Source organism: Brassica rapa, unplaced genomic scaffold (assembly GCF_000309985.2).
Source record: "Brassica rapa cultivar Chiifu-401-42 unplaced genomic scaffold, CAAS_Brap_v3.01 Scaffold0405, whole genome shotgun sequence".
Taxonomy (NCBI): domain Eukaryota; kingdom Viridiplantae; phylum Streptophyta; class Magnoliopsida; order Brassicales; family Brassicaceae; genus Brassica; species Brassica rapa.
In genome coordinates, this window is record NW_022610347.1 from 31,612 (window position 1) to 40,000 (window position 8,389).

The following is an 8,389-nucleotide window of genomic DNA, read 5'->3' on the forward strand; positions in this document are numbered from 1 at the left end:
GTGTGTTCTGACGGACACCCACAGACATCCTGTGTGTACTGAAAAGAAAGCCAACGTGGGCCAAAATCACCCGAACAGTCCACGGGAAGGGCCAGCGTGCTGAGTTCAAGGACCAGCGTGCTGATATGTGTACTGATGGACAGCCTCGGACATCCTGTGTGTGCTGAAGGCCACACATGGACACACACGGACACACACGGACAGCCACGGATGTCCAGTGTGTGATGACGGACAGCCACAGACGTCCTGTGTGTGCTGGCAGACACCCACAGACGTCCTATGTGTACTGAACATACAGCCCACGTGGGCCAAAATCACCCAAACAGTCCACGGGAAGGGCCAGCGTGCTGAGGCCAAGGACCAGCATGCTGATATGTGTACTGATGGACTGCCACGGATGTCCTGTGTGTGTTGGCGGACACACACGGACGTCCTGTGTGTACTGAACAGAGAGCCCACGTGGGCCAAAATCACCCGAACAGTCCACGGGAAGGGCCAGCATGCTGAGTCCAAGGACCAGCGTGCTGATATGTGTACTGATGGACAGCCACACACGTCTTGTGTGTGCTGACGGACACACACGGAAAGCAACGGCCGCCCTGCGTGTGCTGGCGGACACCCACGGATGCCCTGTGTGTACTTAACAGACAGCCCACGGGGGCCAAAATCACTCGAACAGTCCACGGGAAGGGTCAGCGTGCTGAGTCCAAGGACCAACGTGCTGATATGTGTACTGATGGACAGCCACGGACATCCTGTGTGTGCTGACGGACACACATGGACACACATGGACTCACACGGACAGCCACAGACGTCCTGTGTGTGCTGACGGACAGCCACAGACGTCCTGTGTGTGCTGGCGGACACCCACGGATGTCCTGTGTGTACTGAACAGACAGCCCACGTGGGCAAAAATCACCCGACAGTCCACGGGAAGGGCCAGCGTGCTGAGTCCATGGACCAGCGTGCTGATATGTTTTGATGGACTGCCACAGACGTCCTGTATGTGCTGACGGACACGCATAGACAGCCATGGACATCCTGTGTGTGCTGGCGGACACCCACGGACGTCCTGTGTGTACTGAACAGACAGCCCACGTGGGCCAAAATCACCCGAACAGTCCACGGGAAGGGTCAGCGTGCTGAGTCCAAGGACCAACGTGCTGATATATGTACTGATGGACAGCCACGGACGTCCTGTGTGTGTTGACGGACACACACGGACACACATGGACAGCCACGGACGTCCTGTGTGTGCTGACGGACACACACGGACGTCCAGTGTGTTCTGACGGACACCCACATACATCCTGTGTGTACTGAAAAGAAAGCCCACGTGGGCCAAAATCACCCGAACAGTCCACGGGAAGGGTCAGCGTGCTGAGTTCAAGGACCAGCGTGCTGATATGTGTACTGATGGACAGCCTCGGACATCCTGTGTGTGCTGAAGGACACACATGGACACACACGGACACCACGGACAGCCACGGATGTCTTGTGTGTGCTGACGGACAGCCACACACGTCCTGTGTGTGCTGGCAGACACCCACTAACGTCCTATGTGTACTGAACATACAGCCCACGTGGGCCAAAATCACCCAAACAGTCCACGGGAAGGGCCAGCGTGCTGATATGTGTACTGATGGACAGCCACGATCTTGGCCTCCATGGTCACAATGAGAGTGTGTCTCCGGGACAGTGCATCGGCCACCACATTGTCTTTGCCCTTCTTGTACTTGATCACATAGGGAAAGGTCTCCACGAACTCGATCCATCTGGCGTGCCTCTTCTTGAGTGTGGTCTGTCCCCTCAAGTGCTTAAGTGTCTCATGATCTGTATGAATAACAAATTCCTTAGACAAAAGGTAATGCTGCCAAGTTTCAAGGGACCTAACTAGAGCGTATAGCTCTTTGTCATAGGTTGGGTAGTTGAGGGCAGCTCCACTCAATTTCTCACTAAAGAATGCCACTGGTCGGCCCCCTTGAGTAAGGACAGCTCCAATGCTTGTACCTGATGCATCACACTCAATCTCAAAAGTTTTATTAAAATCAGGGAGTGTAAGCATGGGTGCATGAGTTAAACTATATTTAAGCTTGTTGAAAGACTCCTCTTTGGCAGGGCCCCAAACAAAGGATACATTCTTCTTGATCACTGAGGTCATGGGAGCAGCAATGGTGCTGAAGTCCTTGATAAACCGCCTATAGAAACTGGCTAGGCCATGGAAACTTCGGACATGCCCAATAGTGGTTGGTGTGGGCCAGTCTTGGATGGCCTTGATCTTCTCTTCATCGACCTTCAAACCCTGTGAGCTCACAACAAAGCCTAAAAATATTAACTGGTCAGTGCAAAATACACACTTCTTGAGATTGGCAAAGAGTCCTTCCTGCCTGAGCGCCTTCAAAACCTGTTCTACATGACTAATGTGATCGGATAAGCACTGACTATAGATCAATATGTCATCAAAATAGACAACCACAAATTTACCAATGTAGGGCCTTAGAACCTCGTTCATAAGCCTCATGAAGGTGCTAGGGGCGTTGGTAAGACCAAAGGGCATCACCAGCCACTCATACAAGCCTTGCTTGGTCTTGAGAGCAGGCTTCCACTCATCACCCTCCTTCATCCGAACTTGGTGGTAGCCACTCCTAAGATCAATCTTGGAAAACACGGTGGAACCACTCAGTTCATCTAACATATCATCGAGTCTAGGAATGGGGTACCGATATTTTATGGTGATGTTCTTGATGGCTTGGCAATCAACACACATACGCCATGTTCCATCCTTCTTAGGCACCAAGAGGACGGGAACTGCACATGGGCTGAGACTCTCTCGAATGTACCCCTTGTCCATGAGGTCTTGGACCTGTCTCTCCAGCTCCTTAGCCTCCTCTGGATTGACTCGGTACGCGGCTCGGTTTGGAAGTGGGGCGCCTGGCACAAAGTCTATCTGATGTTCGATGCCTCGGAAGGGTGGTAAGCCGGCTGGTATCTCATCAGGGAACACATTCTTGTACTGGTCCATTAGTACTTGCATCTCAGCTGGACAATCTGGTGCCTCAAAACCTGCAAAACAACCTTCCTTGAAAACCATTAGTAGCACCTGTGTGTCTTACTGCAATGATTTAATCAATTTACTAGAAGAGATGTAAAGGTTAGTTTTACTAAACAGTCCAGACTGATCCATGGCCCTCTGCATCTCGTATACCTCTTGTGGACTGAGAGGAGCCAGGCTGTGCTTCTTGTTGTTGTGGGTAAAGCTGTAGATGTTAGTCCTCCCATGGTGAATGGTCTCCTTGTCAAACTGCCAAGGCCTCCCTAACAGTAGATGGCCGGCTTGCATAGGAACCACATCACACTTCACCTGGTCCTGGTACTTACCAATACAAAAGGAAACAACAACTTGCTCCGTGATTTTAAGCTCCGTCTCATCATTGAGCCACTTGAGCTTGTATGGCCTAGGGTGTGGCAACTTTGCTAGTCCTAATTTTTCAACAAGGTACCTGCTGGCCACATTAGTGCAAGAGCCACCATCAATAATTAGACTACATACCCTGCCCTCCACGCTACATCTCGTATGGAAGATGTTCTCTCGTTGGACGGTCTCTGGATCAAAGAGAGCACTGAGAGCTCGTCTAACCACCAGCAGCTCACCAGTTTCAGCATAGTCCACTATCTCATCACCGGAGTCAGCCATCTCTACATCGGCCTCGTCTTGGGACTCATACTCGCCGTCCGCCTGAAGGATCATGACACGCTTGTTCGGACAGTCCCTGGCGTAGTGCCCCTTCCCCTGACATTTCAAACAAGTAATATCACGAGTTCTTTGAGCTTGGGCTTGTCCCTTACCTGGTTCGGATGAGCCTGGTTTGGACTGGTCGGATTGGCTCTTCTTGAACCGGTTTTCCACTTCAATGGATTTGTTCTTCTCAACCCCTTTGGATCCGGATGGAGCCCATGGCGTCTTGTTCCTGGCACTAGAGGCGTTCTTCCTTTTAATGTGCTGCTCGGCCTGGATGGCATAGTGGAGGAGATCGTTGAAGTTGATGTAGGTCTGCCTCTCCACCTTGCGAGCGATGCGGTCTTGAAGACCTTCCAAGAACTGAGCCATCATAACCTCTTCGGTCTCGCGCGTCCTGAGCTTGTTCTTGAGAGCCTCAAACTCCTCAAAGTACTCCTCTACGGTCCTAGTACCCTGAGACAACTTGCAAAAACGTTTTAGTAAGTCCAGCTGGTAGTATGAGGGAATATACCCTGCACGGAGCTTAGCTCGCATCTCCTCCCAAGTCTCAATCCTATAGATTCTGCCAACCTCGGCTACTTCTCTGTCCCACCAGGTTAGGGCATTGTCTGTCAGTTGGGCTGCGGCTAGGGCGATCTTCTTGGCCTTGGTATAGCGGTAGTACTCAAAGATGTACTCCATGCGACTCTCCCATTCAATGTAGGCGTCCCGGTTAACCTTTCCAGCAAAGGTTGGAGGAGTAAGTTTGAGATCCTTGCCTCCTTGCCAAGCTACTTCATCGTCTCGGAATCTCCTTCGGACCGGGCTCCCATCGCCTTGGACCCGATACTCCCGTCGGTTCCCACATCCGGCCCGTTCGTGCCGCGGCTCGTCCGGTTCGGTACGGTCAGTGTCCGAGTTGTCCTCACTGGATTGGGACTGTTGCTCTTCTGGAATGGGTTGGTTTCTCCTCCTTGGCTATGAAGCATTAGCTCGGTTCCTTCCTGTTATCTGAGCCAGCTGCTCAGTCACAGTAGCCAGTGTGGCTTGGAGTTCAGCATGGTTAGCCAACAGCTGAGCATTGATCTCGGCTTGTGTTGGTGCTCCATTTAGGTCTCCCATGTCTCCTGCGACAAGAGAGGAAAGAAAGAAAGAGTGATTTGCAAAGAATCAAAGAAGAAGGAAAGGATATCTAAATAAGGTATGCAATGAATGTAAAACTTCTTTTTTTTTTAAATTTGAGTTTCGAAAATTTAAAAATGGAAAGGACAATCTTTCTTTTTTTTTTTTGTAAATTAGAAAAACTTTAAGTGCAAGCCAAGAAAAATTAAATGCAATTAAATGGAAATCCGAATCAAAAAAAGAAAGTAAACATCGATGGATGCCAAAAATAAGTTACTGGATGAAAGATGCAAAAAAAAATGGATCAAAAGATATGCAAGGAAAACCAGTTTGAACTCGCCAAGAACAGCAAGAACAAATGCAAATTTTTTTTTTTTGAAAATCAAGAGAATGAACCAAGCAACTAACAAAGTCAAAGAGATAGGATACAACCGAAGGTGTAGGAGCTTTGAGCTCTGATACCAAAATGATACAGGCCGGGATTCAGACTGCTCAATTGGACGGTCAGAGGTTCAAGAACCGGACTCGACAGGACGGAGGACGGACGGACGGACGGCTAGGGCGCGGCTTGGTTGGATGCGGGGGATGGAGATTGCCGATCTTGTTCCTGAAACAAATGAGAAATATTTTTATGAGTTTTATGAATCAAAATGATGAGCAGGAAGAATACTAAATGAAAAATGAAGAACAGAAAGTAAATATGATTTTTTATAGGCTTTTATATCAATGGATGATCTATAACTATATGATGCTGAAATGAAACAAAAACAAGAGAAGGATAGAGATGGAGGATGGATTCAAGTTGCTGGATGTGTATCTCTCTCAACAAGAACAATGATGGAGGTGGATAGCTATGGGATTTGGCTTGCTGGATGTGTATCACTGTCAAGGCAAATCGATGGATGGATGGAGGTGAAGAATCGCCACAAGATTGGTGGTTGAAGCTTGATAAGACTCGGCTGCTCTCTCTTGTTTCTCACAGAAAAAGACTTAAGAGTTTTAGGTTTGCAAAGGCAAATTATTTCATAAAAGACTTGAGGCAAAAATCGCCAACCACATAGAGTTATATAGGGTTTATCCCTTATGGGACTCAAAGATAAAAAGGCCTTAAACAAGCTGGCCGAAAATAAGGCTGAAACAATAGCCCAAAGTCTTAACCAAATAAATTAAAATAAACCAGACATCTGGTTGTCGGTTTGAGAAGGCCTAGACCAAGGCTAATAGCATGCTTGCATGTTGCCTCATTAAAACCTTACCAAGAAAACCCAACGGGACAAAACTTGGTGAGGAAAGAGTACAACACATGCTACTCCCCTTGGTGGTTGGCTAGATCTCAGAACCGGAAAGAGTTCGAGTGGATGAAGTGGGAATTGAATCTGGTCCAAGCTCGGATGTGGAAATGAGAAGTCTGGCTTGGTTGAGTCTGAACTGGATCGGGCCGGCTGCGTCCTGAACCTCCGTTGGGCCGGCTTGATCTTGAATCTTCAACTGGACCATCTCCTCAATCAGCAGCTGGTCCTGGTCAGTCTGTCCATCTCGATCAAGGATTTGTTGGACAGCTTTGGTGAAACCTTCTCGCAAGGCCCTGGTTCCACTCCGGGTGGTCGGACCGCGCCTAACTATGGGAACCTCTACTTGGAAGGCCTCATCAGACGGACACCCACAGACGTCCTGTGTGTACTGAACAGACAGCCCACGTGGGCCAAAATCACCCGAACAGTCCACGAGAAGGAGCAGCGTGCTGATATATGGACCAAGGTGCTGATATGTGTACCGATGGACAGCCACAGACGTCCTGTGTGTGCTGACGGACACACACGGACAGCCACAGACGTCCTGTGTGTGCTGTTGGACACACACGGACGTCATGTGTGTGCTGACGGACACCCATGGACGTCCTATGTGTACTGAACAGACAGCCCACGTGGGCCAAAATCACCCGAACAGTCCACGGGAAGGGCCAGCGTGCTGATATGTGTACTAATGGACAGCCACAGACGTCCTGTGTGTGCTGACAGACACACACAGACACACACGGACAGCCACAGACGTCCTGTGTGTGCTTACGGACAGCCACGAACAGCCACGGACGTCCTGTGTGTGCTGGCGGACACCCACGGACGTCCTGTGTGTACTGAACAAACAGCCCACGTGGGCAAAATCACCCAAACAGTCCACGGGAAGGGCCAGCGTGCTGAGTCCAAGGACCAACGTGCTGATATGTGTACTGATGGACAGCCACGGACGTCCTTTGTGTGGTGACGGACACACACAGACAGCCACGGACGTCATGTGTGTGCTGACTGACACACACGGACGTCCTGTTTGTGCTGACGGACACCCACAGACGTCATGTGTGTGCTGACGGACACACACGAACACACACGGACAGCCACGGACATCCTGTGTGTGGTGGTGGACAGCTACAGACAGCCACAGACGTGCAGCTACAGACAGCCACAGACGTGCTGTGTGTGGTGGCGGACACCCACGAACGTCCTGTGTGTACTGAACAAACAGCCCACGTGGGCCAAAATAATCCAAACAGTCCACGAGAAGGGCCAGCGTGCTGAGTCCAAGGACCAACGTGCTGATATGTGTACTGATGAACAGCCACAGATGTCCTGTGTGTGCTGACGGACACACACGGTCAGCCACGGACGTCCTGTTTGTGCTGACAGACACACACAGACGTTCTGTGAGTGCTGATGGACACACACGGACGTCTGGTGTGTACTGAACAGACAGCCCACATGGGCCAAAATCAACCAAACTGTCCCCGTGAAGGGCCAGCCTGCTGAGTCAAAGGACCAACGTGCTGATATGTGTACTGATGGACAGCCACGGACGTCCTGTGTGTGCTGACGAACACACACAGACAGCCACGGACGTCCTGTGTGTGTTGACGAACACCCACGGACAGCCACAAACGTCCTGTGTGTGCATGGCGGACACCCACAGACGTCCTATGTGTACTGAACACACAGCCCACGTGGGCCAAAATCACCTGAACAGTCCACGGGAAGGGCTAGCGTGCTGAGTCCAAGGACCAACATGCTGATATGTGTTCTGATGGACAGCCACGGACGTCCTGTGTGTGTTCTGACAGACACACACAGACACGAACGGACAGCCACAGATGTCCTGTGTGTGCTGACGGACAGCCACGGACGTCCTGTGTGTGCTGGTGGACACCCACGGACGTCCTGTGTGTACTGAACAGACAGCCCACGTGGGCCAAAATCACCCAAACCGTCCACGGGAAGGGCCAGCGTGCTGAGTCCAAGGACCAACGTGCTGATATGTGTACCGATCGACAGCCACGGACGTCCTGTGTGTGCTGACGAACACACACGGACACACACACACAGCCACAGACGTCTTGTGTGTGCTGACGGACACACACAGACGTCCTGTTTGTGCTGACGGACACCCACAGACGTCCTGTGTGATACCTGCCGGGATTCAGACTACACGGATGGACGGTCTGAGGTTCAAGAACTCGGACTGGACAGAACGGACTGACGGCTATGGAGCGGCTAGACGGAC